The sequence below is a fragment of the Lepidochelys kempii genome, chromosome 9 (assembly GCF_965140285.1).
Source record: "Lepidochelys kempii isolate rLepKem1 chromosome 9, rLepKem1.hap1, whole genome shotgun sequence".
Taxonomy (NCBI): Eukaryota; Metazoa; Chordata; order Testudines; family Cheloniidae; genus Lepidochelys; species Lepidochelys kempii.
In genome coordinates, this window is record NC_136388.1 from 99,155,887 (window position 1) to 99,183,468 (window position 27,582).

The window sequence follows — 27,582 nt, forward strand, 5'->3', positions numbered from 1 at the left end:
TATTATAGGTCTTTGTTGCACTGTTGGTCTTTGTAGTTCCTGAAGGTAAAGTCAAAAGAACACTTCAGTCGCTGTTATAGTGCTAGGGGTTTTCAGCATCAAGCTGAGAGGACCCGTTGAGAGAGCCTGGTCCCTAGGAATAGCTTTTTCTCCATTGGTTTCAGCCGGCGTGCTCCTTCAGACCTGGCCAAGCTGCTGCATCTGTGCTTGTTCCCCACCGGACATGGTTCCAAAAGCCATCTAAACGAGTGGCACGCTAGTGAGCTGGCGGAGGAGGAGCTCGGCAGGAGCCACCCTCAATATATTTGGCCATTACTAGCTCAGCGGGACTCTGAGCTGAAGCCAGGTTTTTCCGTGTAGTAGGTATATTTCCATGAGGTTGGGTTTGTTTGTTTTTTTACCTTACAGTCTCCTTCATACAAAGATTAAAATGCAGGCTTTCACCTCCTCCTTTAGCTAGCTAGTAATCCAACCTATTTGGATAAGCTTTTTCTTTTGTGATGTCCAGTAACCTCTTCCCCTTTCTCCTGACTTCTTCCAGGCTGGACAGGGACACAGTTCTACTGGTCTGAACCCAAACCATGGTTGAATATGTTCTGCCAGCAAGATGCTGGGGGTAGTCAAGGGCATCCGGGGGTGCCTCTTCACCCCCTGTCTGTGCCAGCCCAGAGACGTCCATGCCACCAGATCTGGCTCCAATGTGAAGCTACCTGATCCAGTGCTATTGTGCCAGATCTTCCACTGCTGGTCTTCTTGGTTCTTCTGCCAGGTTAGTTCTGCCCTACCCTCTGCCTTCTCTTGTTAAACTTGAATCCCATTCCAAACTGCCTGTGAACTCAGGGTGACCCGCTTGTCTTGCCCGATGCCTATGCACTTTCTTTGAGTACAGTCACAGCTAGTGATCAGTTATACAATCAGAATACAGGCAAATTCCAGCTACAGCAACATAACCCAGCGTGTGGAACTAAGGGAAACCAGCATTATAAGTCACGCAAATGAGGCTGGCCCAACCTGGCTTTTCTAGCTCTGGGGTTTACACTTCAACTGGAATCAGACAGCTATACTGGCCTATAGAGCTGTGCTCCAATATCCTGTCTACTCCGTGTGCTGTTTCACTTTGGTTTTGTGTATTGTTACATTTATTGAACTTTACACCAAGATTAAATCTTCCAGCAGTTTGGCTTCACTCATGCCATGGGCCCTGTTCTACATACATGGCATGTAGCCCTGTAACCAGAACAGGGAGGAGTCTTTGGGTCCCTTTGCATGTGTTTCTCCTATGCTTTGTCTTCATTAGCTGTTGACTGTTTCTGAGACTGGATAAATGATCAGGCCTGTTCATAAGCGCCGGAGCCATATGAATCATCAGGAAGCTCTGGTTTCATACAGGCTGCATTAATATTCTAAGAGTCTTGTTGCCTCTTCTACAGGTGCAATTTCTTATTTAGCTTTCAGTGCTATTTTGATTAATAAAACTTAGCAATTTATAACAAGTCAAAAATGGAGTCCTAGCTCTGAAGGGAGGTAACGCAGGGCAATGATTCTTTGCAAAATATAGGATAGCAGATTTCAAGGCTCTCCAGTTTACAGAAAATTTTAAGGGATTGCAAATTTGATGTCATGCACCAGGTTAAGCATGGTAATGATGGGTCAGGAAAGCAATCATCTTAGCTGGAAAATGTTTAGACAATATACTGCATCAACTGTGTCTCTGAAGCCATGACATGGTCTGAATTTCAAAATAAAACTGGAAAGCAAGGAGACTTTCTTGCTATGATTCTGGAGTCTGTGACACCTTGTGAGAAGAATAGGGGATAAACAGGACAACATTCTTGTTGGTTAATTAAAGTTATTTAACCAGTTGTCCGTACTATAATTCCTATGATATTGATGACGTTTGGGTTGCTTCGCCAGTGTAGAGAGTCCAGACTGTATGCACTGAGATGTTGATTAATAAATCAACATAGAATCTATTTGCTTTCTATAATTTCTTATTTAACTTAGAAAATGATACGGTTTGGGGGTCTGTTTGTTTTACAAAGTTTAAAAACAAGTTTAATGTAGAATGTTCAAAGTTACCACAAAGTGATCAGGTGGACCAATCAGAACACCAGTCATAGGGATTGGAGTTACCTTCTTGGCACAGGATGCCTATGAAAGAAAGACCTTGGTTTTTACAGATTCTCTTTCCTTCTCTTGTAGCAGATTAGGGTCAGAGCCCTTGGAAATAACCTCAGTGCAACCTGCAGATAACATCAGTGCAATCAAAGTGCTACATAATGACAGAATTTCCGCATCGTGTTGTTATACTGTATATTATCAATTCGTAATGATTTTGCTGGTATAGTAATTCCATGTTTCATTGCTTTGTTTGTTATACAAAAATTTTATTATATCCAGTAATATTCCGAGAGCATTTCAGTGATTCTGCTGATTTTATCATGAAGCTAATGATCAACTGTAGTTTCCTTGTTGAGAAAATGTAAATTTGTAGGAGCATATTTACAGCATATTTTTACAATATGCTGTAAAGTTTTCTCTTTAGCTGGTCCCATAAGTTCCAGTAATGGAAACTGAAACTTAAAAATGACAGTGCTTTAAATACAATGAAATCATCTTAATTGTCTTGTTTTAATGGGCTCTTCAGTCTAGCAGAGAAAGGTCTACACAATCTAATGGCTGGAAGTTGAAGCTAGACAAACTCAGACTGGAAATAAGGTGTAAATTTTTAACAGTGAGGGTAATTAACCACTGGAACAACTTACTAAGAGTCGTGGTGAATTCGCCATCGCTGGCAATTTTTAAATCAAGACTGGATGTTTTTCTAAAAGAGCTGCTCTAGGAATCGTTTTGGGGCAGTTCTCTGGCCTGTGCTATATAGGAGACTAGCTTAGCTGATCACAATGGTCCTTCTGGCTTGGAATCTGTGTAGTCTTTATGAAGTATGCTGGGGCAAAAAAAAAAAATGACTGCTCTCCACTTGAAAACCACACAAATGTGCATATTCTGGCCTGACAATTAGTGTTAAGCCACAAGTATTTAGATGAAGAATTGGAATGTCTCTCTTGCGTTTTTTATTAATTTATTAACATTTTTACTACTCTGCAGTAAAACACTGCCCATCCAACGATCTGGGCATCCTTGGCCATCTTTTAAAAACACACTAATTGACAAACAGTCCTGTCAGTTACCCTAAGATCAAATCAACTAACTCCATGACAATAGAAACAGAACAACGATTAGTAACCCTGCCTATACAATCACCACCAGAATTCTCCTCTAATGCCACCCAGCCTTACCAATAACCCATCTCCAGATGGGCAAGGAAGAAATGGAAATCTCTTTTTGGCAGCAGTACAAGCCTTGTTTGCAATGGGCCTAATCCTGACTTTTTGCACCTTCCTCTGAAACATCTTTGGTTTGGTTTGGTTGGTGTTTCCAGCTGGGTATTATTTGGTTTTTTGGGCAGTTTCCACAAGCTTTTTTTCATGTTTTATTTTTAAAATGTTGCCAAAGGTACTTAAGACCCAGGTTTGTTTGTTTGTTTGTTTGTTTGTTTGTTTGTTTGTTTGTTTGTTTGTTTGTTTGTTTGTTTGTTTGTTTGTTTGTTTGTTTGTTTGTTTGTTTGTTTCTTTCTTTCTTTCTTTCTTTCTTTCTTTCTTTCTTTCTTTCTTTCTTTCTTTCTTTCTTTCTTTCTTTCTTTCTTTCTTTCTTTCTTTCTTTCTTTCTTTCTTTCGTTATAAATCTAATTGAATGTTGAAAAAAATCTTCTTTCCATCAGGGTGATGAACTAGATGGACAATTGCTGTGGTCTTGTCTGGCAATCTTCCAAACTCGTGTTCTGAAGTTTGTAAGCTCCTTGGGGCAGAGATTCTCTTGTTGTTCTGTGTTTGTGCAGCGCCTAGCACAATGGGATCTTGGCCCAGGACTGTGGCTCCTAGGCACTACCGCAGCCCAAGCAATTAATAATAATAAATGGGCTGAATCCTGTGTTGGCGTCAATTGCAGCACCTCTGCTGAAGTCAATGGAAATGTGCCAGTTCACTCCAGCAGAGAGTATGGCCCATTGGGGTTTTAGATACTGAAGCAATGCAGGATTTGAGGCCCAGCAACTATAGGCTAAGGCGGATGGTTCTCAGCCATCCTAACTGGGGTTCCTAATGGGGTGTGTGATGGGGTATACAAACCTGACCCAGTCAACACAGGGTTAATAAGCTGTTGTGGGCCCAATCAGCCCCACCCCATCTCAGCTGCGAGAGATGTCAGACTTGGAGGGAGGCGCTTAAAAGGGCAGAACTCCATGGACAAAGGCTGGGTGAGTGCAAAGAGCCCATCCCACCCCAAGGGGGCACCCTGGTAAAAGAACACAGTGACAGGGTAACATACAGCAATCTTGTGTGTATGAGTTTACCAGTTACATAATTACCTCTTATTCAGGTATGGTCCAGGAGATGAGCAATAACAGCAATAACAGAGTCAGCAATAACAGAGTTTTGATTTGTGTAGTGGGTATAGCGTGATTTGAACTTTCTGTAGGTATATCTCAGAGGATCTCAGAATGTGGAAGCATTCATTTATACAGGGGGAGAATTGAACCTGGTCTTCCACATCCCAGGTGAGTGCCCTAATTCCGGGGCTAAACATTATAATGAGGGAACCATTCATTTGCAGCTCTAAATCCTCCTTTATTTCCTGCTTATCAATCAGCTGCCTCTTCAAATAACAGAGACCAGGTTAGTTAATCATGGGCTGTCAGAGATATGTGTTTGCATAACCAACCAGGCAATTCGCACAAGCAAATATAATATAGAGGAAAGATTATTTGTAAAATAGAGACTACAGTACAGCAAAAAAATCTGATCACAAGAGCACTACAGTAATTCTAAAGCTAATTACCAAACAAGCAACTCGCACATGCACAAAATCAATATAGTAGGTGACTCCCCTTTTAATCTATCAGACAAGGACAGTTCCTTCTTTATGATCCTCAATGCTTATGGTGAGAGTGCACATAAAATAAATGAAAGCCCAGTAACAGCACCAAGTACGTGGGTACACAGACACACACAACATCTACTTCTTATGATTGTACCTTTTCACTTTGAAAACTTGGCCAATCCAAATAGAAAAATGGAAACCATCCTCAATACAAATTACAGTTACAAGATTCAGTGTTCAGTAACAGAAAGGAATGTTTTCTGTATTAGTAACAGCTTCTGACAACATCTATTTTCATAATAGTGTTTTGTCGAAAGAGCAGTTTGGGTGAGAGTACTGCTAAATCACTTCAAGTGAGGCTGCCTGATGCTCTAATTGCTGCTAATGTTAGGTAACTCCTTGCATTTCTTTTCTTTTCTTTTCTTTTCTTTTCTTTTCTTTTCTTTTCTTTTCTTTTCTTTTCTTTTCTTTTCTTTTCATACCATCTGTCAGAGTCCATTCTGCTCTTGGACATTGCTTTGCATAAAAGGATATCAGAGTAGCCAGGCACTAACAAAAGATCTGACTGGATGTGAATATTTCTGGAAGCTTTATGTGACACGTAAAACAAAGGAAAGTTATGCTTTATATAAAGATTCCATTTATAAATGGTTCATGAATGGTTCATGTATTATAGATGGTTATACACCTGGGAAGAGAAAGTTAATTCTGCTTTTGGAAGATGGTGGTATTTCTAATTTTGGTTTCTTTCCAATTCAGAAGGAAAACCAAACACTTTGAAATTCTCCTTGAAAGGGAGTGGAGCCCCAGCTCTGGGGCAGTTCACTTAGGGGCTGCCCCAGAGTTGTGGGCCCTGGAAACTCTGGGAACCAGGGCTTCCAGGCTCTTGACTCCCCGTCAGCCCACTAGGTGGGCTGACAAGGAGTTGGGCAGGTGAGTTGGCAGGACACCAGACATGTTTCGAAAACTGTCTGGCAGGCAGGGCTCCTGTGGACCTCTGACTTGGGAGTGCGGTGAAATCAAAGCACTTCCATGGATGTTTCGATTTTCACAAACTGGCAAATTTTGACCCCAAAAAAAGTTTCATCAGAATTTTTCCAACTATCTCGAGTTATAAGCAGCCTGTTGGACTTTCAGACTATTGATTAATCATTTATTACAAGATTTATTAGTTTATTAACCCTTTATAAATGGAAACTTCGTGTACGGTGTGGCCAAAGAGAAAGTTAAGGGAACAAACAAATAACGGATAATTTTGAGGGAACCTAAGGAAAAGGATCTTCAAGAAAAGCAAAAAAACAGTTAAAAATGTGAGATTCCATGGTATGTGTGAAGTTCACCCCCATGCACAGGATCCTCTTGAGCCTTCAGAATAGGGCCTAAGATTAATACCAAAGGTGTTAGGTGACTTTCCTTTTATGAGAATGGAGCTGTTGGTTGACACTCCATCATTAACCATACAAGACCCCTTCCATTTAAAGTCCTATTTTTGCCCCTCTCTGAAAAGAAGAGTCCTCCTAGAGTTGCAACTCACTCTCATGTAATAGTAAGTGTCTTTGGGCTCTATTGCACTAATACAGTTTGCCTTTTTCAAGAGTTACTATAGCAACTCCTCCGGATGTATTCTTCTGAAGTTTGGTGGAAGTGACCTGGAAACAAGGGAGAATGCTGCGGTTGGAGAAGGCTGGGTGTTGCCTTTGACACAGAGCATGATCTCTAAAGAAGAGACATTGTCCTCTAGAGCTCCAGTTGGAGTGGAAATGCCCTGCGAGGTATCTGTCTTTGAGGGCTGCTGACGGAGTACATCATTGCCTTCAGGCAGACGATGTGGTAGTTGCCAGAGACCCTCACCACATCATTTTCAGACTGAGTATAGTTGTGACTGAGCCATTGCTGCTCTTAATCATGTCATGATATGTTAGGTGTCACCCAAAGCAATCGTAGGATAGCCATCGAAGAGCAGGAGAGACATCAGCTGCTGTGCTAATAATAAAAAGCAGAGAGCTAAAATCGCCCAACTCTGGAGATGCCAGCTGGGCAATAGGATTATTTCCACACACAGTTTGAAAAGATCAATATTCACTGTTTGAGCTGAATTATAATAAACTTGATGTCATGTCTCATTAACAGACCTTTCCCTGCATGGATTTCATACCCTGTCTGGGGAGGAAATAGAGCAGCTACAAAATTGTATCAATTTGTCATTTCATTTGCAGGTGCTAGCCTGCCAGAGGGAAGGGATGATTTGCAGCTGCTTTGGCCCACCGTGCGGTAGGTTCTAGCCAGTATGAACCTCTGTCCAGCTGGAGAGGGTGTGACACTGGGGAGCAAAGGCCATGTACACACCGATCTTCCCACTGCCTCTTAAACACATTCATTCAGAGTAATCTTCCTCAAGCCAGTGAGAGGTCCTGTAGTATCTCAGGTAAGGAGGCAGAGACAAAAGACTTAGCGATATAGCCTAAGATATTCAAAGACACCTGAGGGAGCAATGGAAGAGATTTTCAAAAGCTCCTAAATGGCTTTAGGAGCACACATTACCCAGAAAGTCACTGGGATGTGTGCCCCTAAATGACATAAGGGCGTTTGAAAAGCCCATCCTTGGTGCCCAGTCCTATTGGAAATCAATAGGGATTGGACAACTAACTCCTTTGGGTTCCTCTAAGGCAGTGACTAGCAGGTAAAAACCAGGGGAGCAGATCTTCAGCTGGTCTGAGCTGTCATAACTCCACTTTAGTCAATAGAGCAGCCCTCTGGTGTAGACAGGCGAGTTGTCGTTTTAACACTTTGACTGATGGAAGTAAACCTTGGGCTCCACCCAAGGGTTAACTCTTGCCTTGTCCACTGTAGGGTTTTAATATGTGTTAACCAACGTGTTAAAAATACACGTTTTTTTTCCAACCCATAAATTCCTTCAGAAACAGAAGAAACCAGAGGTTTGGGTTAAAACGCCCAGCAGAATTGAACATCTAAACTGAAAATGTTTTAAGCAGTATGTTGCTGTGATTTTGAGGCAACTACAACAAAAATACACTGTGGAAAGGAAAATGTATTCTCTTTATTTTTTGTACACATTTGGTACACACCTGTTTACTTACCAGGCTGCTTTCTATTTCAGATGTCTCTTTACAACACTGAAAATCTACAAAATGCTGACCATAATTAATACAAAGCTAATAACCTAAAACCCCGCCACATCGGACAACAGTTAACAAGTGAAAGAAAAATGATAAACCAACCCTAAATACTTGGGGGAATGGGGAAAAGATGGGCCTGTCAGTGTGTGTAGGAGAAGATCAAATCTGGGCTCTGTCTGGCCAAGTGGAGAGTGCGCTCCACAGTCAAGGACCCTTCACAGAAAATCCCTCCTCAGCAGCCCCCTCAGTGGAGCTCAGATGCTGCCAAGGAAGCTTATCTCCTAATAAATTAGTTTACTTGGAGTAAAGCTTAAAGGATTTGGGGCCTGATCCAAAGCCCAATGAAGGCAATGGAAGACTCCTATTGACCTGGGGGGCTTTCGAGCCAGACCCCTGTTGCTTGGTTTTAAAACTTGTGATACAGCAGGGCCAGAGGGCAGCAGGAGAGTGATTTTTTTTTTAACGTGTTAAAATAAATTATTTTTAATGAGGGAAATTCACCAAAATTTGCTAGAGCCAGCGGTTTCCTTTAAAAACAAACAAAAGCAACACACTTCTCTCTGAATTCTATTTACCTGCTGCTGTTAAAGTCACCCCTTGCCCCATAACAGAGATCACAGGGGAGATATTTCTATTTTAGATTTTACTTGCTGGGTTTAACATGGACTGTGCAATCAAGCCAGCTTCCCTTGCCCTGTGGGTAGTCAATACAGTGCAGTAAATCATTTGTTAATCGCACTGCTGATGACACAGTAGGTACCTGGGTGGTTGTTGAGGGTACACACATCCACAGACTCCCCACAGCTGCGTGTTGAGGGGAGAAGTCCCCAGGCTTAGTCTTGGCTACCAACCTCCACGGGCAGGTTCCCTTTGAGCAGGATGGAGTGAAAGTGTCAACCAGATCAGCCGAAAACAGTCAGCTCTGCTCCAGCCCAGAGAGGGAGGAAGGCTGGTTTCCAATCCCATGGCTCCGCTAGTGTCTCTAGCCTGGGGCTGGTTCTACGTAGGAGCAGGTTCCTGCAGATGGTGGAAATCTTCCTCTCTCAGGGGATCTTCTAGCCATTAAAAAAGGACTCCTTGTCTTTGAGGATCTCATGGGTGAACTCATAGCAAGCCAGGCCTCTGAGGATGTACAGCCAACGGCCCGGCAGCAACAGGTCCATCCAGTCGCTGACCAGCTGCCTCACACCGGAGGACAGCCGGGACAGCCCCGCAACCCTGCAGACACAAAACCCGTCCCAATGGTCGAACTGGTAGCCATGGCGCCCAGCTGCAGCTCCAGCTTTTGGCCCAGCGCAAGCCCCAGAATGATCAGAGCCTTATTCCCTGTAGACTAAGGAGAGGTACTAGGCCCCACCCCAGACCTAATAAAAACCCCTGCTTCAGTCACACAGGAAGCGGAGAAAGGGAGAGCTGACTGTAGTTTGGAGGTGACTGGTGTTGACCAGAGGATCAGAGTACCAAGGGAAGGGAGACCAGGCTGTGACCTCCTTGTGCTGTCACCCACAGGAATGGAAAACTTTCCTCCCTTTGCAGCACAAACTGCAGATGCCTGGCAGCTCCTTTACTGGCTTTTTGGACACCAGCCATTGGTTGCTTATCATCGATTCTGATCTGACAGTGATCCCTACAGCTAAGGTGCTGATTCTAATCCACTGCTTCAGCTGGGTTTAAATCTTTATCTGCAATCGGTGAGTCTGAGCGCTGAGTGTGCAGAGACATTATTAGATTATTAAATCAATGACACTCCGGTTATTAGTCACACTTATCTGCATTACCTGACACTATAATGATGTTCTATTTTTACTTCCATCCTGCTAATGTCCCAGAGGTACTGGAATTATGACCAGAAAATTAATTTTTTTACATTTGGACAAGAAATAGAAGTAAGGGGAATAATCCTGTATCGACACTATAAATCCTAACAGGGTTGTTCAGAAAAGCTATGGGTATAAAAAAGAAAAAGAAAAAAGAGGGTTGAGAACTACATTTCATGTACCCAGTTATCCCTGTGGTGTGGGGCAAAAGAACCGGCCTGTGGATATGTCTGGTGTTCATATCTGGGCCAGACTATTTTAGCTGGTAACTCATTCTAAGTGATTAGGATCCCTGAGCTAGCATTAATGATTTTACTAGAACTGCCAATATTTTCTCACAGAATCCTGCCATCAGAGATGTTGGAAAGGGAGCATTTCAGGAGTGAGATCAAATCTCGTAACCAGAAAAAGGACAGCTCACAGTAAGATGATGATTATGTTGAGTGTGTGGCGGGTTCTCCCCACGGTGCCCCCTGCATCTGCCATTAGAGTTGAGCCCATCTGACCCACCAGCCTGGGCTCCCTTTCCTGCTGTGACAGGCCCTCAAGTCCCCTCCAGCACACATACACTTAGGGACACACCTAGCCGCAGAAATATACAGATGCTGTGATCAGCTCTGCATGGGAAGGCTTCAGCTAAGGAACTTTCCAGCCATTTAGGCATGCACCCTCCTCTGGAGGATAAATGCAAAATTATACCATCTTGTGCTGCATAGAGAACTGTACAGCATAAACTCATGAAATTCACCCCCTCCCCCAAAGTGGAGAAAGATATGCAACAGCTTTCTGCCCCAAGTTATGATTTCCACACACTGGTTTTAGACAAAACAAAAACAAGTTTTTAACTACAAATGATAGATTGTAAGTGATTATAAGGAAGAGTAAACAGATCAAAGCAGATTACCTAGCAAACAAACAAAAACGCAATCTGCACTTGATATACTAAAGAGATATGAGTAGCAAATTCTCACCCTAAATGATTAGGGCCCTACCAAATTCATGGTCCATTTTCGATTTCATGGTCATAGGATTCGATTTCATGGTCCATAGGATTTTAAAAATTGTAAATTTCATGATTTTCAGCTATTTAAATCTGAAATTTCATGGTGTTGTAATTGTAGGGATCCTGACCCAAAAAGGAGTTGTGGGGGGGTTGCAAGGTTATTGTGGGGGCGGGTTGCAGTGTTGCTACCCTTACTTCTGTGCTGCTGGCCGGGAGCCCAGCTCTGAAGGCAGAGCCATAGCCAGCAGCAGTGCAGAAGTAAGGGTGCCATGGCATGGCATTGCCACCCTTACTTCTGTGCTGCTGCCTACAGAGCTGGGCACCCAGCCAACAGCTGCCACTCTCCAGCCACCCAGCTCTGAAGGCACTGCAGAAGTAAGGGTGGCAATACCGCAATCTCCCTCCCCGCCAATGACCTTGCAATCCCCTTGAAACTCCCTCTTGGGTCAGGACCACCAATTTGAGAATTGCTGGTCTCCCCTGTGGAATCTGTATAGTACAGGGTAAAAGACCACAAAAGACCAGTTTTCACCGGGGAGACCAGATTTCATGGCTGTGAATTTGGTAGGGCCCTATAAATGATTATTTAAGGAAGTTGCAGAGATTCTTAAGGGGCCAGCTGCCCTTGCTTGCAGTTTTAAAACCCCAGGTATTCCTCTCTCAGGCTAGAAACCCCTCTAGCCTGGGTCCAGCATTTCCCCCAGTTCAGTCCTTGTTCCTCAGGTGTTTCCAAGAATCTTCTTTTGGCGGGGAGTCTGTGAAGAACCATGATGATGTCACTCTCCTGCCTTAAATAGCTTTTGCATATGACAGGAAGACTTTGTCTCCAAGCTTGGTTCCCACACCAGACAGTGGAAAACCACTGGTATTCCGAGATAGAGTCCGGTACCAGGTGATCCAGTCACATGGCCCTGTAGGGTCATAGCAGCCATGACTCAGAGGCTGTTTGTAGAATCCTCAGGAAGGCTCACCGGTGGGAGATAAACTTTTTCTAAGGCCTATTGTTTTCTCTAATGACCCCTCCAAGCCAGCCATCTAGACTCACTGCATTCTGCCCAGTGGGCATTCCCCAGGTGTAACTGTATTTGTAATATAGATATATAATCAATATTCCTAATTTCAGACACAAAAATGAAACAGGCATACAAATAGGATAATCCCATTCAGTAAATTATAACCTTTCCAACGATATCTTACGTGACCATCTGGTATAGTTGTGCCATAATCATATCATCATATGAAGAATAGGGGGTGCAGTGTCACAGAGTGTTCAAGAGCTACTGTGTTGAATGCAAACAAAGGAACATCTCAGCCCACAGTGCACCAAGCCAAAACAGATTTCCTAAAAAAAAGTGGTATATAGGGCCTGATTTGATGATGAGTGAAGGTTTAAGAACATCTGTGCTTTTGCTCCCCTGCAGGTAGAGTAACCATCTTTCAGTTAGGAGGAATATGAAAAAATAAACAGTAAAAGATAGTTAAGGGCCATATTCTCTGTCGACTAAACTCCATTGAAATCAAGGAGGAAGAGCAGAGAGTTCATCTTGGCCTCTGCTTCGACCAGTGGCACCTCAGGAATGGTCCCAGCACGCAGGACTCAAAGCAGTTCCCATAAGGAATCATGGGAGTTTGACCTCTTCCCTCACAATCCCTCTGGACCTCCCAGAAGCTTTGTGAAATCTCCCAGTAGCCACTGCTTCTGGGGTCTCAAACGGGAACTGCAGAGTAGGCATACAGAGTGCTGTACAATAGTGTGGGGGCAAAAGCTTAAATCCCAACAGCCTGGCTGGAGTAGGTTCTGTTTATTTTGCTAAAAGAGCTGCTCTGGGAATTATCTGGGGGGAGTTCTGTGGCTTCTGTTGTACAGGAGGGCTGAGTAGATGAGCACAGGTCCTTTCTGGCCTTGGAGTCTATCAATCCTCTAGTGCAAACACAGCTTCTAGGGCAGAGAATGGGAAGAAGCAGATGATAAATGCTTCGCCATAGAGAGAGAGAGAGAGTCTCAGCTTTTTCTCCCTCCCATTATTTGTAAGATCTCTGAGTTTACCAATTGCCTGCCAGAGCCGTATATTACCTAGTGCAAGAGCATAATTTGTTTTTAATGTATGTTTTAACAGCATGATTTGTTTCATGTTTGCAGTTAATTTCAAAGTAGGAACAAGCGCTGGTGCTCAGTGTGCCAGAAATTCAGCCGGAAGACTTTATAGAGCCCTTCGACTGGAAAATTTCCACTTAAACTAAAATATGACACTAACGGAGAAAGAGAGAGCATGTGTGCCATTGGTACCGGAGAGCTGCATAGGGTGGAATGTGCCAGCAACTACAATTTGCAGTGGAATTATAATGGAACAAGTTCTTTAGGTGTAATTAAAATATGGAGGAGTGAGCTCTCATGGAAATCCTTTACTCCAAGCTTTTGGACTCCTGTGAACAAGAAGCAAACGTTAGCAGGTCAGCTGGAGTACAGTATTTTGTGTGTTCTTTGGTTAAACATTAAAGTGGTATTGTCAAGTGGCTATAACTAATTGCCTAGGCTCAAAATTAAATCTAATCAATTTTGAGCACTTAGGTTCAGAGTTAAAGCTGTTTTCACCTGGTAGGAAATGTCTTTCCAATTCTAAACATCTCTAAAATAATTTAAAATTAAAAATGTCTTTTAAAACGGTTCCCTTTCCTGGGTACTATGAAAATGATCAGCATTCTGACTGGCTTATATTTCTCTGCAGCACTGGAATTCCTGTAGCAGGGTGTCTGAATTACGGGATTTTGTCCGTCTGTGTTTATGCGTGTTAAAAAGTTAGTATTTACACAAGATCTTCCAGACTGAAAACACACAGCCAACAAAAGATGAACTTTTATTTACACAATTTCCTGTATGTTTTTTCAGACAATGTCTTGTTACAGTTCCTGATTACAAAACTTAACATTTACACATTCCCACTCCCTTCTGTATTGAAACAAGAAGGGTTGGGCATAGGACCATGTATTCAAGTGTTGTCAGTGCCCTTGCTGAATGGTAATATGCTGCTAAACACTGAATGGTCCTACTCAAATTCTTAGGTGAAAGTCTGCCCTTTTGAAGGCAATGGAGTTTTTGCTGTTGATTTCAATGGGACCAGGATTTCACCCCTTATGTTTGCCCATCTGACAAATATTGCACCTTGTTCCAAGGGATATCTCATAAATATAATAAAGATGAAGCTTCGGGTCAAAATTTAGCTATGTAGGCAAGTGTTAAAACACACCTTGTGTTGCAAACTGTTCTACCAGTCTTTTGCTGGTAAATTGTTTATTTTGACTGTAAGCAACTCAGGGGAGGGACATGTCTTAAATTCTTTAAGTGCTGACCTCAAAGCTGTGTGCTCTGCACTCTGTATTTAGGGATGGGAGCCATGTTGCTCTAGTTTTGGTTAGAGATGGGGTCAGGCTGGGGAGTTCATAGCCAGAACTCAGTTCACTGATACGGAACTGTGCACCCTCAGCTTCCGCTGAACAAATATTTGTGTGTGGGCCGGGGGGAATACACACACTTTCTTTTTCTCCAGTCACGCTGGACACTAGCTTTTGTATAGCAGCTGGTAAAAATGTATAAGTAAAAATAATAACCTGAAATGGAACCTGAAGGAATTGACAAGAGGCAGTACTGGATTTGCTTTACCCACCATTAAAATCCAGCTCACTCGGGGATAAACAGCCTTCAGGTAGCTTGAGAGTGCACCACCAAGCTACTCAGCGTTTGACAAATAGCTGGGCGTGAAGAAAGAATATGCTTTGCAAGTGGAAGTTCAAGGACAAATTGGGCCCCAGTCCAGCAAACAACCTAAACCCGTGCATACGTTCAAGCACACAAGTAGACCCATTGAAGTAAAGCTACTAATTTTGATTTATGCAATGACGTTGTCCAAGTTGCCAGACTCTGGACTTGTCTGCATGGGGCATTATTCTGGAGTAGCTATTTCTGATTAACTATTTCTACTTAACTTCAGGTGTGGACACTCTTATTCCAGAATAAGGGTGCCTTGTTTTGAAGTCACATCCTCCCTTATTCCAGATTAATTTTCACATGTAGGCAAGCCTTAGAATGTATACAGTAGTGGCCAAAGGATTTGGAGAGTTGATTAACTATCTGTTGATAAATTGTAAATATTCCAGATATTGACATTTTATAAAGCAAATATTGCCCAAGATGAGGATTTTTGCACCCCGCTTTATGACACGGACACAGAGTAGTCCATTCTTGTGCGTGCTGTAGTTCGAGAGAAAAAAACACCAACTGCCTCTGTCACTTTGGACCATAACTGCTTGAAGCCATTATGGTCCATTATATGGAGCTGTTACAGTCTATTGAGTAAATCAACAGATTAAAGCTCCCTACATACAGAGTAACTTGATAGGTCTGTTATGTCAATAATAGCAGGATTAAAGGGCCCTAATCGTGTGGACAGTGACGGAGTGTGTCCGCCCGGGCCAGGTGTTAAAAGCAATTGCCTTTTAAAAAGCTGCCTTGGTGAAGGGCTATGGGACTAAGAACAGAGGGATTCGGGGTGAGGCAGTGGCTTCCACTTTAACTTGGTGCAACTTTGCACGTTGAGGGATTGCTGCATGACTGGGGACTGGAGCAAGTCCCCAGTATCTGCAGGCTTGTCAGTCCCTCACAGCTGGAGAAGCCGGCTGCTGAGCAAGCGGATTGTTTCTGGAGACCTATGAGCCTGCTACAGAGGAGAGAGACGGGCATGCGCCTTTTCCCACCCTCTGATTGTGGGAGAGGGCTGGTGGCGTGGCTTCTGATCCTCTTCATGGAAGGGGGAGAGCCATTCCCTTCAAGACTGCATTGCTATTGCATGAGTGCTCCCATGCAGACTCCCTGGGCGTTGTTCAGTCTGGGGTCGATGAGAGAGAATTGGCAACATGATGGGACTCGGAGCCAGGCACAGCTCTGGAATGGATGTCCCTGGCTCCTTGAAAATTCAACCCTAGCTGACAAAAATAGACAGCTCCAGAAAAGCCCTATCCTTCAGTTGGACTTATGGGGAACATGCTCGTTAGTGTGTCCCCTAGCATCACTCCAGATCCTTATTGCTATATATATATAGCGCAAAAGAAAATTGATAGATGGCAGTGGGGTAGGGTGGAGTGCTTTCGTGGATAGAGCACTGAATGCGGATTCAGGAATCTTGGGTTCTGTTCCCAACTCTGCCACTGACCTGAGGTCCCTTGGTCACTTCATTCTCAGTTCCTTTGTCTCCAATCCCACCCTCTTCCATACGTAGATTGTAAGCAATTTGGGGCAGGGACTGTCTCTGACTGTGTATATGTGCAGCACCTGGCACACTAGTGTTCTGATCTCAGTTGTGGCCTGTAGGTGTCGCTGTCATACAAACAAAAAATAAAATACTTCCATGCCAAGGGGGCAGGCTTGGGTGGCTGCATAATAACTCAACCAAGCTGTGACGGGGTCCCCCTGGGGTACCACTTGGAACTGGGGTTCCACTGAGCCAACAGCATTAGTTCCTCTCACTCTGTGCTGCTGTGACAGGCTCTCAAACCCCCTTCCAGCACCACACACAGGTAGGGATACACCCAGCTGCAGCATCTTCACACAGATGCTGAGATCAGCTCTGCCAGGGAGAGCTCAGCTAAGGAATTACCCAGCACTCAAGTGCACACACTCATAGAATCATAGAAGATCAGGGTTGGAAGAGACCTCAGGAGGTATCTAGTCCAACTCCCTGATCAGAGCAGGACCAATCCCCAATTAAATCATCCCAGCCAGGGCTTTGTCAAGCCTGACCTTAAAAACCTCAAAGGAAGGAGATTCCACCACCTCCCTCGGTAACCTATTTCAGTGCTTCACCACCCTCCTAGTGAAAAAGATTTTCCTAATATCCAACCTAGACTGCCTCCACTGCAACTTGAGATCATTACTCCTCGTTCTGTCATCTAGTACCACTGAGAACAGTCTAGAGCCATCCTCTTTGGAACCCCCTTTCAGGTAGTTGAAAGCAGCTATCAAATCCCCCTCGTTCTTCTCTTCCGAAGACTAAACAATCCCAGTTCCCTCAGCCTCTCCTCATAAGTCATGTGCTCCAGTCCCCTAATCATTTTTGTTGCCCTCCGCTGAATGCTTTCCAATTTTTCCACATCCTTCTTGTAGTGTGGGGCCCAAAACTGGACACAGTACTCCAGATGAGGCCTTACCAATGTCGAATAGAGGGGAACGATCACGTCCCTCCATCTGCTGGCAATGCCCCTACTTATACAGCCCAAAATGCTGTTAGCCTTCTTGGCAACAAGGGCACACTGTTGACTCATATTCAGCTTCTCGTCCACTGTAACCCCTAGGTCCTTTTCTGCAGAACTGCTGCCTAGCCATTCGGTCCCTAGTCTGTAGCAGTGCATGAGATTCTTCTGTCCTAAGTGGAGGACTCTGCACTTGTCTTTGTTGAACCTCATCAGATTTCTTTTGGCCCAATCCTCTAATTTGTCTAGGTCCCTCTGTATCCTATCCCTACCCTCCAGCATATCTACCACTCCTCCCAGCTTAGTGTCATCTGCAAACTTGCTGAGGGTGCAGTCCACGCCATCCTCCAGAACATTAATGAGCGTAAACCCAAAATTGTATTTTCTTGCACTGCACAGAGAACTGTACAGTGTAAGCTAACTGGAATTCACCCTCTCCCTCAATGTGGAGAGTGATATGCACAGCTTTTTGCCCTCCTCCCCCACTTATGAATTACACAAACTGGGTTTAAAACAAAAACAAGTTTATTAAGTACAAGAGGTCGATTTTAAGTGATTATAAGGGATAGCCAACAGATCAAAGCAAATTACCTTTGTAAATAAACAAAAACTGCAATCTGAGTTTAACATACTAGATAGGCAGGATATAAATTAGCAAATTCTCACCCTGAGTTATAAACAGGCTGGCAGATTTTTAAGGCACAAGATGCCTTGGCTTTCCTGGGTTTTCATAGGCTAAAGATCCTTCTTTGTTCAATCTTTGTTCCTCAGGTGCGTTGTTGTAGGGAGAGTGAGGTCTCCCCATAATGTCATTTTTTCCCTTTATACCTTCTCCCCCACTGCTAGAAAGCTCTTTTGCAGTGACTTTGGTCCAAGAGTTCCCATTGTGCAGTGCTATCTCTGAGAGGTTTCTATTGTACCCGGTTCCTGGGGTAATCCTGGTGCCTGTGTGCATTTCCTCAATAAGCCACTAACGTTGTTTGGCCTTTTTACTGTCGTACCTAAAAGGCTGTTTGCGGGTGTTTTCAACCTCAGGACATGTTTCAGCAACACAGACATAGCCAAACTTTATAACTTCACATACAACAATAGCACAGACAATCCAACGAGATAGTACTGTCTAGCAGATCAAGACTTTTAGAATGACACCTCACAAGGCATACTTTGTATAAGGAATATCCTAATGACATGACAGTGGTGAATACTGGGGTGTCAGGGTGTCACACAAGCATTGCGTGGCCACTGCACAGGGCATGGTACTCCTGGGAACAAGACGCAGTCTCAACAGGTGTCTTCTTATGGAGGCCAATGGAGCATCTATGGACCAGTTGAGGCCCCTTTCTGTGAGCTTGTTGGTGTTTAAGGCCCCCTGTCACTCGGATACCCTGGCAACAGTGAGCTGAGGATGGCATGCCAGTAATGCTCCCAATTACTTCTCTTGCTTTTACCCATATAACTCGAAGCCTTCCATGTTTGTTTTGATGTAGCTTCTGATACTGAATGTTATCAAGTGTCTCAAACTCTCCGCTCATGTTGGATGTTAATGTGTCGCTGGCTTCCCTGCTAGTTGCTCTCTTGGTTGCAGGGAATCAAGGCTAAGGGGTGTTTCAGACAGAGGAGAGGAGGAGTAGAGAGAATGCTGCTGGCTAAGAACATGAGAGTGAAGGAAAGTCCAACCAATGCCCTTTCCCACCTAGCCAACAACTTCAATCACTGCCCAGAGGTGATCAGAGCCCCTTGGTTCAGAGAGTTGTGCATGCATTCATCGTCAAATGCCTAGGTTTTGTCTCCCACAAAGGTGATCTTCCAGTAGAATTCTTTCTTTATAACATTTAAACACTTTCCATTTCCAGTTGATCTGCTGTGTCTAATGTGAGTTATGTAAATTTTCCCCATGAATGACAGGATTTTGACAGTCTGACTTACCTTCCAGGCATACTCAAACCAGCTCATTTTCTCTTCCCTGGAAATTTTCAGTGTTTGGGTGGCATTTGATTATTATTAGCTGACATATTTGAGCTCCGGGGTTGAGCGTAAAGATATTTTAAATTTAATTGGTTTAAGATGTCATCATTTCCATGCTGATGAATTTGTAACCAGAGAAACTTACAGCATTTAATGAACTTATTTAGATATCATGCTGCAAGCTTTAAGCCCAATCTCAAGTATGAAATTAGATCATGTGGGATAAAACTAACACCCAGAAGCGAAAACTGAACTGGGAAAAAGAATGAATTTCCAAAGACCGAGTAAATACAGATATAAGGCACCTAGGGGACATATTTACTAAGAGTTTTTGCACTGTTTTCAATGGAGCTTGTAATAGCATAAAAGTATTAAATCTGATTTACTAGAAAAGATTTGTGCAGTACTCCATCACCTGGCTTCCCAGCTTGGCGAGGCCCCCCTCCCGCACCACTTCCAACCCCAGAACAATAATTCAGAGCACAGTTGAATATATGGCTGAGAAGGCTGCAGCTTTACTGAAGAGTTTACAAGCAACCAAGCAATAAAAACAACCATGCAGCCATCCAAAAGGATTAACAACATGAAAATCAATTATAATTCTAAACAGGTCAATATAGTGCAGTCTATCAGCCTGGGATGGAAGGAGACAGGTGCTGCACACCCATTCCAATGAAATGTTCCTTCTCTGCCCCTCCACGTTTTATGCAGGGGATGAGGGGCTTTCATTTTGCCACTGTTACAAGCTCCTTTGAAAACAGTGCAAAAGTACCATAGTCTAAATACCTCAGCCCAGTTTGTATTGTTCCAACACTCTTCTGAATATATGAAAACACCCCAAAATGTGCGTAGTGATTTACGCTAACCCACTAGCGTTATTATTTATTTGTCTTGCAGTAGTGCCCAGGGTCCCCTCGGCAGTGCACAGAGCTATACCCAGAGGCGGCCTCTGCCCCGCAAGAGCTTTCAGTCTAAATAGAAATGACAAAAACTCTTAGCACAATTGTTCAAATGAGGCACCAAGAGATTGTGACTTGCCAAAGGTGTGACAGAGCTGGGCACCAAGTCCCAGTGCAGGGCCTTAGCCACAAGACTATCCATGGCTTTGCCAGTTAACACTCCAATAAGAAGAGTTCAAAAAGAATGGGCAGTTCTCTGCTGTACCTCCCAGTAACGTGCTGCCCATTAGCAGGGGTCAAAATGTTCCCGGCAGAATGGTTTTCCATCGAAAAGTGCTGATTCGATGGAACTGCCGTGTTCCATCAGTTCAGTGGAAACCAGGCTGGCCAGATGCCTGGCTGACCTGCCTGCCTGTTCCCCAGTTGGCTGGCTTCATGGCGGCATGGTCAGCTGACCGGCTCGCCATGGCCTGACTCCCCAGCCAGCTTGCCAGTTGTGGGTTTTTTTAATTTTATACATTTGTATATTTAATTACAGATTTTATTTGTTTTTATATTTTTTTTCTTTTTTATATTCTACCAATTGCAGTAGGAGGCAATTACCAATTCGAACATCAATTACCAATCACCAATAATTATATAATTTTTATCACTGAAAAGTATTAAATGTTAATTTGAATATAATCAAAAATTAAAACTGTAAACATATAAAATAAAATTGAAAACAATAAAAAATATAATAGAAAAGAAGTTATCTATTGTATAGAGTTTATAACGTAATATACTGAAAGTTGAAACATTTTGACTACTATATTATGACATGACATGACATGACTTGACTATATCATAATATAACATTGACTTTTATATTATTTACTATAAATTGATTGATAAAGTTGAAATGATACTTGCCGACCTTACTGAAATGAAATTATTTTTACCTTACTGGTCAAAACCAAATTTCATTTACATTTTTCCAAAACAAAATTTCAGAATGTCATTCTTTGGAGAATCTCTTTTGTTCCCAGTTGGGCATGTTCTCGCAGATAAGAGGGATAAGGCACTGGGGTATCTTTCCATTAAATGAAAATGTTTGCTCCTAATCCTAATCCAGGGAAGAGGCAATGTGCCTCATGTAGACAGGGTGAACTTCATCAGAGGCAGCAGTAGGGTTGCCAGGCATCCAGTTTTCAAGCAGAACGTCCAGTTGAAAACGGATCCTGGTGGCTCCCGTCAACACCATTGACCAGACCGTTAAAAGTCCAGTCGGTGGTGCAGCGGGGTTAAGGCAGGCTCCGTGTGGCTCCCGGAAGCAGCCAACATGTCTCTGTGGCTCCTAGGCAGAGGTGCGGCCATGGGGGCTACATCCGCTGGCCCTGCCCTGAGTGCCAACTCTGCAGCTCCCACTGGCTGGGAACCATGGCCAATGAGAACGGTTGGGGCAGCACCTGCAAATGGGAGCAGCATGGAGAGTCGCCTGGCTGCACGTCTGCCTAGGAGCCGGACATGCCGGCACCTTCCAGGAGCCGCCTGAGGTAAGCGCCACCTGGCGCCCACACCCTGAATCATCTCCTGTACCCCAACCCCCTGCCCTAGCCCTGAGCCCCCTACCACACGCAAATTCCCTTCCAGACCCCACACCCCCTCCCACACTCTGAACCCCTCAGCCCCAGCCCCACACCAGAGCCTGCACCCCCTAGCTGGAGCCCTCCCTGCCCACACCCCCAGCCCAGAGCCCTCACCTCCTCCCACACCCCAATCCCCTGCACATCCCGGTGAAAATGAGTGAGGGTGGGGGAGAGTGAGCGACAGAGGGAGTGAGGATGGAGTGAGCGGGGGTGGGGTCTCGGAGAAGGGGCAGGGCAGGGAGCGGGGCAGGGATGTTTGGTTTTCTGCAGTTGGAAAGCTGGCAACCCTAGGTGGCAGGGAAATCTTCCTGGTTTGTTAACCAAGAATTCTCCCCAAGCACATCACTGGTCACTCTGTCAATTGTTCTCACATGATCCACTCACTCAAGAAGGAATTGAAGTAAGTAGCTAGGCCTGTGACCCACTAGGAGCAGAGTTTAGGCATCTTTGATTTGCCTGAGGCAGTCTGAGATCACGAAAGCTCATGCTCAAATAAATTGGTTAGTCTCTAAGGTGCCACAAGTCCTCCTTTTCTTTTTGCGAATACAGACTAACACGGCTGTTACTCTGAAATCTGAGATCACTGACACCTAAAAGGTTGGAGGAATCAGCATCTGGACTGCTGTAGTTAGTGAGGTCAGTAGTGGCTGCAGGAGACCCCCTAAAAACCCTGAACCTGGGTCTCGGGAGATAAGTAAAGGAGGCATTTATGTCATTACAACTATTTTTTACTTGCAATTTATTTGTGAAGTTTAAACTTGATCCGTATTTTTATGTTAATGATTTGAAATAATAAGAAATTTTTCTGTGGTCAGATTCAGACTTTTGGTGACACTGGGGTAAATCTGGAATAACGCGTTGAGTTAATGCAATTATTCTTCTCACTGAAGCAAAAATATGGACCTCCTGCTTTCCAAATGAGAAATAATCCACCACCTCCCGACCCAACTCACTCACAATTTATTTTATTTCCTTGATTTAAAAAGGCAAAGGTTTGTCACTGCTAGCCACTTCTTACATTGATGTGCTCTCTGCCCTTAGCTAAACTTCATCCTGAGAGTCGTTGCCTTGGAGCCTCAGTACAAAGCTGTAATATCTTGGACAATTACAATGATTTCCATCTCTAGTCTAGGTGTAGATACATACAGTACTTTCTTTAGCGATGTCTCCAGCTTTGCACATGTTGGGTGACACAGTAATGAGAGCGTGTGCAGGTCTTCGGACTATTGCACTGATCAAAGTGCCATTTGTCAGGGGAAGAACTGAAGGGAGATGGGTTTTGAAAGCATGTGTGTTTAAAAAGCCCCCAAACCCCAACATACATCAGACGCAAATCCTTCGTCGATTGCTGGCAACCCCCAGCCCCTTTTTTCTACTGCAGTTACTTTAGACTTCCTGGAGCAATTATTTTCAGTAACGTTGCAATTCGACAGATAACTTTAGCACAGGGAGCTGCAACACCACAGGCATCCATTAGCAATTAAAATGAGATAAACAATTAGCCTGTGAACCTAGCCCCTGGATCTCGGCTGCTTCTGGCAGGCACTGCAGGAAGCTTCTGAAAGGACTGTAAAAAGAAAAGGAGTCCTTGTGGCACTTTAGAGACAAACAATGTGTCAGTTTCTCAGGTGCCACAAGTCCTCCTGTTCTTTTTGCGGATACAGACTAGCAGCACAGCTGCTTTTCTGAGACTTGACAGGGCTGGGTAGCTGCTTCTCGGTGCAGGCTGGTTCGGCATGCCGTGGTTGTCAGGCAAAGGTGCACTGAGGTCCACGAGGATGTAAGGAAACCTAGAGGAAATGTCAATATGAAAAAGGAACACGGGGAGGGGATCGCTAGTTTTATTCACTATGCCTTCAGCTTCTTCCCTCCCTGCCCGCCGGGCACTGGAAGGCAGATGCACAGGTTGGCATTATCTAATTTCCTCATTTTCTTGTCCGCTTGCTGGCTCTAAAAATGATTGCCCCATCGTTTGATGAAATGATGATGCGGGAAGGAAACTTATACCATTGTAAATCTCGAAAATGGATGGAGAAACACAGTCGTCAAATAGGAGTAAATACCTGCCAGGAGAGAGTTATTCTAGTTTTTCCCTCAATAGACCCATGCAGCAGGACTGGAATTAGGCAGAAAATGGCAGTTAGCGGAGAAGAGAGGGAAACAGGTAAAATATTTAAAACTATATTGTAAGGGCAAGTGCTGCCAGTAAATCATAGCTGGGAATGTTGCTAAGTTAGGGACTCAGGCATGGCTGCCATTACACCAAAACAGGCTCTCTCCGGTTTTAACAAATCACAGTCCGCCATATTGCACTTAGGCAAATTCAGCTGTTCTCCCAGGGGCTCCTGCCAAAAGCGACCTGCTCACAGGTTCTCCTCCAGCTCTCAGAAACAGACAGGCCAATGTCTTGCTATTAATAAGCCATGTTAGGAATGCAGGCCGCCTTTTCAGCCGATTTTAATAGGACCTCCCGTTGTAATAAACAATGTTAATAATTCATTCCTAACGGGACTCTGAGAAACGGAGCAGTGCTAATAATGTGCCCCTTAGCAATGACCGTATATCTCCTGTCATGTTCACTGCTGCCCCAGTTAGCACAGAAACGATCACAGGCCATAGAAACCAGGAGATGTGCCGGTGTAGTCAGACAATACAGCAAAGGGGTGAGAGAGGGACAAACAGTGTTTGCTGAACGGGGTGAGGTGGGAGAAATATGTCCCCATTCCGTGTTCTCAAGGGGGGAGGGACAGGACCACCAGCTTCCTGCATCGCCTCACCATCCCCACAGCCGGTCCCCATTATGCTCTCTGTCCACATTCCGGGTGTTCGCGGGGGCGGGAACCTGGCAATGGGATCAAGTTGAAGTGGGGAGGACGCCACCTACCGTATGTGGGGCACCAGTCACCATGTAGCCATGGGAGTTTCTCTAGAATCAAATATTATACCGAGCCATCATGCACAATCAGGAGACTATGTAGCACTGTGGGATGAAGTCCTGTATCTAAGCCCAGCACCTCAGCTGTCTTCGGATTTAAACTCCAAGCCAGCTCACCCAGCTGCAATACCCTGTACAGCGGGGAGGCTGTTCTATTTTGATAGCTCTCCGGGAAGTACTGCACAAGGTCCTACTTCTAAGAGTGAGATCGCAGCATCTGGCTCCTCTTGTCAGCCCCTGCGGTGATTTAACTCCTCAGCACAGCTCTGCGGACAGTGATAGTGCTACGTGCCACTCCATGTGTAAGTCAGCCAGTTGAAATATCCAACCTGTGTCCCAGCCGCCACAAACACACCCATGTTCTGAGTCTGGAAATGCTTGCTCCAGGCCAGCTTTCCTCTCCAGCGTTCACAGCCTAAACCTCAGAACTGACCGATCGCATGAGGTTTGTTTTTCAAGGTCACCATCTTTCGTGACATTGGGGGCCTTTCCTGTGGCAGAGCTGACGGTATCGATTTCCCCACAACAGTTCCTACTGTCCTGTCCTTGCTCTCCATTCTCAGCACTCTTGTATGAATGTAAGCCTGAAAGTGTTGGGAAATGATTATTCTGATTACAGGTCTCCCAGGCCCCTGCGGTACTAGTTATGTTGGCCACATGTTTGTGGGAATGCCACCGTCACATCTCTCATTGGAAAATATGGGTGGCAGGAAGAGGATTGTATTATGTCTCATTTTACCCCTAGCTAAAGAGCTGCTCTGCCAGACTGCCAAGTGAGCCAAGATACAGTCGGCAACGCTTTCTCCCTCCTAGTGGGGAGACCTTTCACTTCTTTGTTGCCGAAGTTGTGTTGATTGTTTTTCTGGTGCTGGAATGGTGCTTCATTTAGCCGTTTGCAGCAGGACTAGGCATTTCATGTTGTCAGCAGTGAACACACTGAAATTGACATTGGCGAGGGCTTCACAGCTCTCTCCCCCAGCAAAGTTGGGTGCATACAAATTTCACCAGCAACAAACGGACTGTAGAAGAAGTATCCACTTTGTATCTATCACCCTCACGTTAGTGGCACAGTGTAAATATTTTTTCAGAAGGTGAAAGATCCAGTGAAGCTACCTTATTCTTTTTCATTGTCAGGGCCAATTTCTTCTTTCAGTTACACAAACAACTTCCAACAACTACTGCAATCACAATTCACAAAGCACAGTTTGGCCTATTTGTAATTTTCATTTCCTGCCCTTTTATGTGGTATTTCTAAAGGGAGATTAGAGGGAGTCACAGTAGCAAATGATGGAACAAAGCAACTCCAATCATTGGACGATCTCTTGTGACTGTTCAGCCAATCAGTCTGTACTATTCCGAAATATTGGTTGTGGTTTTCCAGTGCTGTCTAGATTTAGACACAGTTCCATTCACTTCAGTGAAGCAGTGTCCAAATTCCCTAAATAGCTTTGAAAACTCAACCATTGTCTCTTGCTTTTCTTTTTAATAAAGCTAAGGTTACTAACTAGTTAAGACAGAAATCTAGTCTGAAAGGTCTAAAAACCTCATTTCAATCTGCCATTGATCTTTACATTATTGGTATAAAACAATGTCCTTTAAGCATTTTCCAACTGAATATTTAAAAAGTAAACTAGATATTTTTATTTACATTCAACATGGAGAAATTGGGCCTGTTTGTAATTTCCAGTGCTTTTCAATGTTGTCATAATTATCTGTGTTGTAAGCACTCAGCCGCTGTGTCTGGAGGCAAATGGGAGGGAAAGCTACTTCTCCACAATAGCCAAACCCCAGGACATACTCACCTACTCTGTAACAGGGATGAACTGGGCCCCAAAGAAGCAAATGAAAGGAACATCACAGTATTCTTACACTGCAACATTTCCTAAGCAAAGGAAAGTACCATGAGTAGGGACCAGTTTACTTCAACGATACATGGGTAAACTGGTGCTAGTAACAGGTGAATGGCTTTCTGTCTAGCCAAATATTTGGAAGGTTGTAATTGTGTTACTTTTTTTTTTTTTTATCTCCTGGCTGGTGGTTAGCCCCTCCTTGAGCATGCTTCTATTTCTGCCAAACCACTTGGTGCATCTCTTAAGAAAAAATTGCTTGTCAAGTAGCAGTAGTAATTTCTGTTCTGTCTGCGCATACAGGACTATAACAAATGACTCGCGTGAAGTAATTACACTCTATTTTGACTTATCTCACATTGATTATTCAGATGTAAGAAGAATAGCTCTCTCCTGAATAAAAGAAAATATCTAAAGACCCAAATATTGGATCATCGCCTTTCTTTCTTTCTTTCTTTCTTTCTTTCTTTCTTTCTTTCTTTCTTTCTTTCTTTCTTTCTTTCTTTCTTTCTTTCTTTCTTTCTTTCTTTCTTTCTTTCTTTCTTTCTACTTTGCAAGTTGAGTTTACAGCTAGTATATTGCAGATATGAAACATTTATAAACAAAACCTCCCTGTCTGCATGCTTTTAGTTTATGTTTGTTTAAAGGACAATTTTGTGTCATCTCTTTGTATTCTAATAGTTGAAATAAATTTTGCATAATAATTCAACTCCACTCTGCTGCCTTTAATGACTCTGTGCATTTTTCTGATGGATGTGTGTATTTGTTTCCTGTGATTTACATGACCTGACATCTCATATAATGAGCTTCCTGGCAGAAACGCCATTCGTGATATTCTATGCAGCGCTAATCTATCATTTGATGACCTTACCAGTGCTGGGGTCATGGATTCAATCAGTAAAATGTTTCAGGGTGTAATTAATTACATTTTTCCCCCACTGCTCTACAACTGTTCTCTTAAAACTTGATGAAAGCAATATTTTTTCATAACACTTCTTCAATAACTACAGCGTTTGTTTATATAATCAATCATGCTAAGCTTGGGAGTTTTTAGTATTCATGAGTTTCTCTTCCTTGAAACTTCCAAATGTTTATTTTCTAGAATAATTTAATAGTATAATTAGTTGAGCAACTAACTACAACACATTTTAAAGTACAGTCAGGTTACGATTT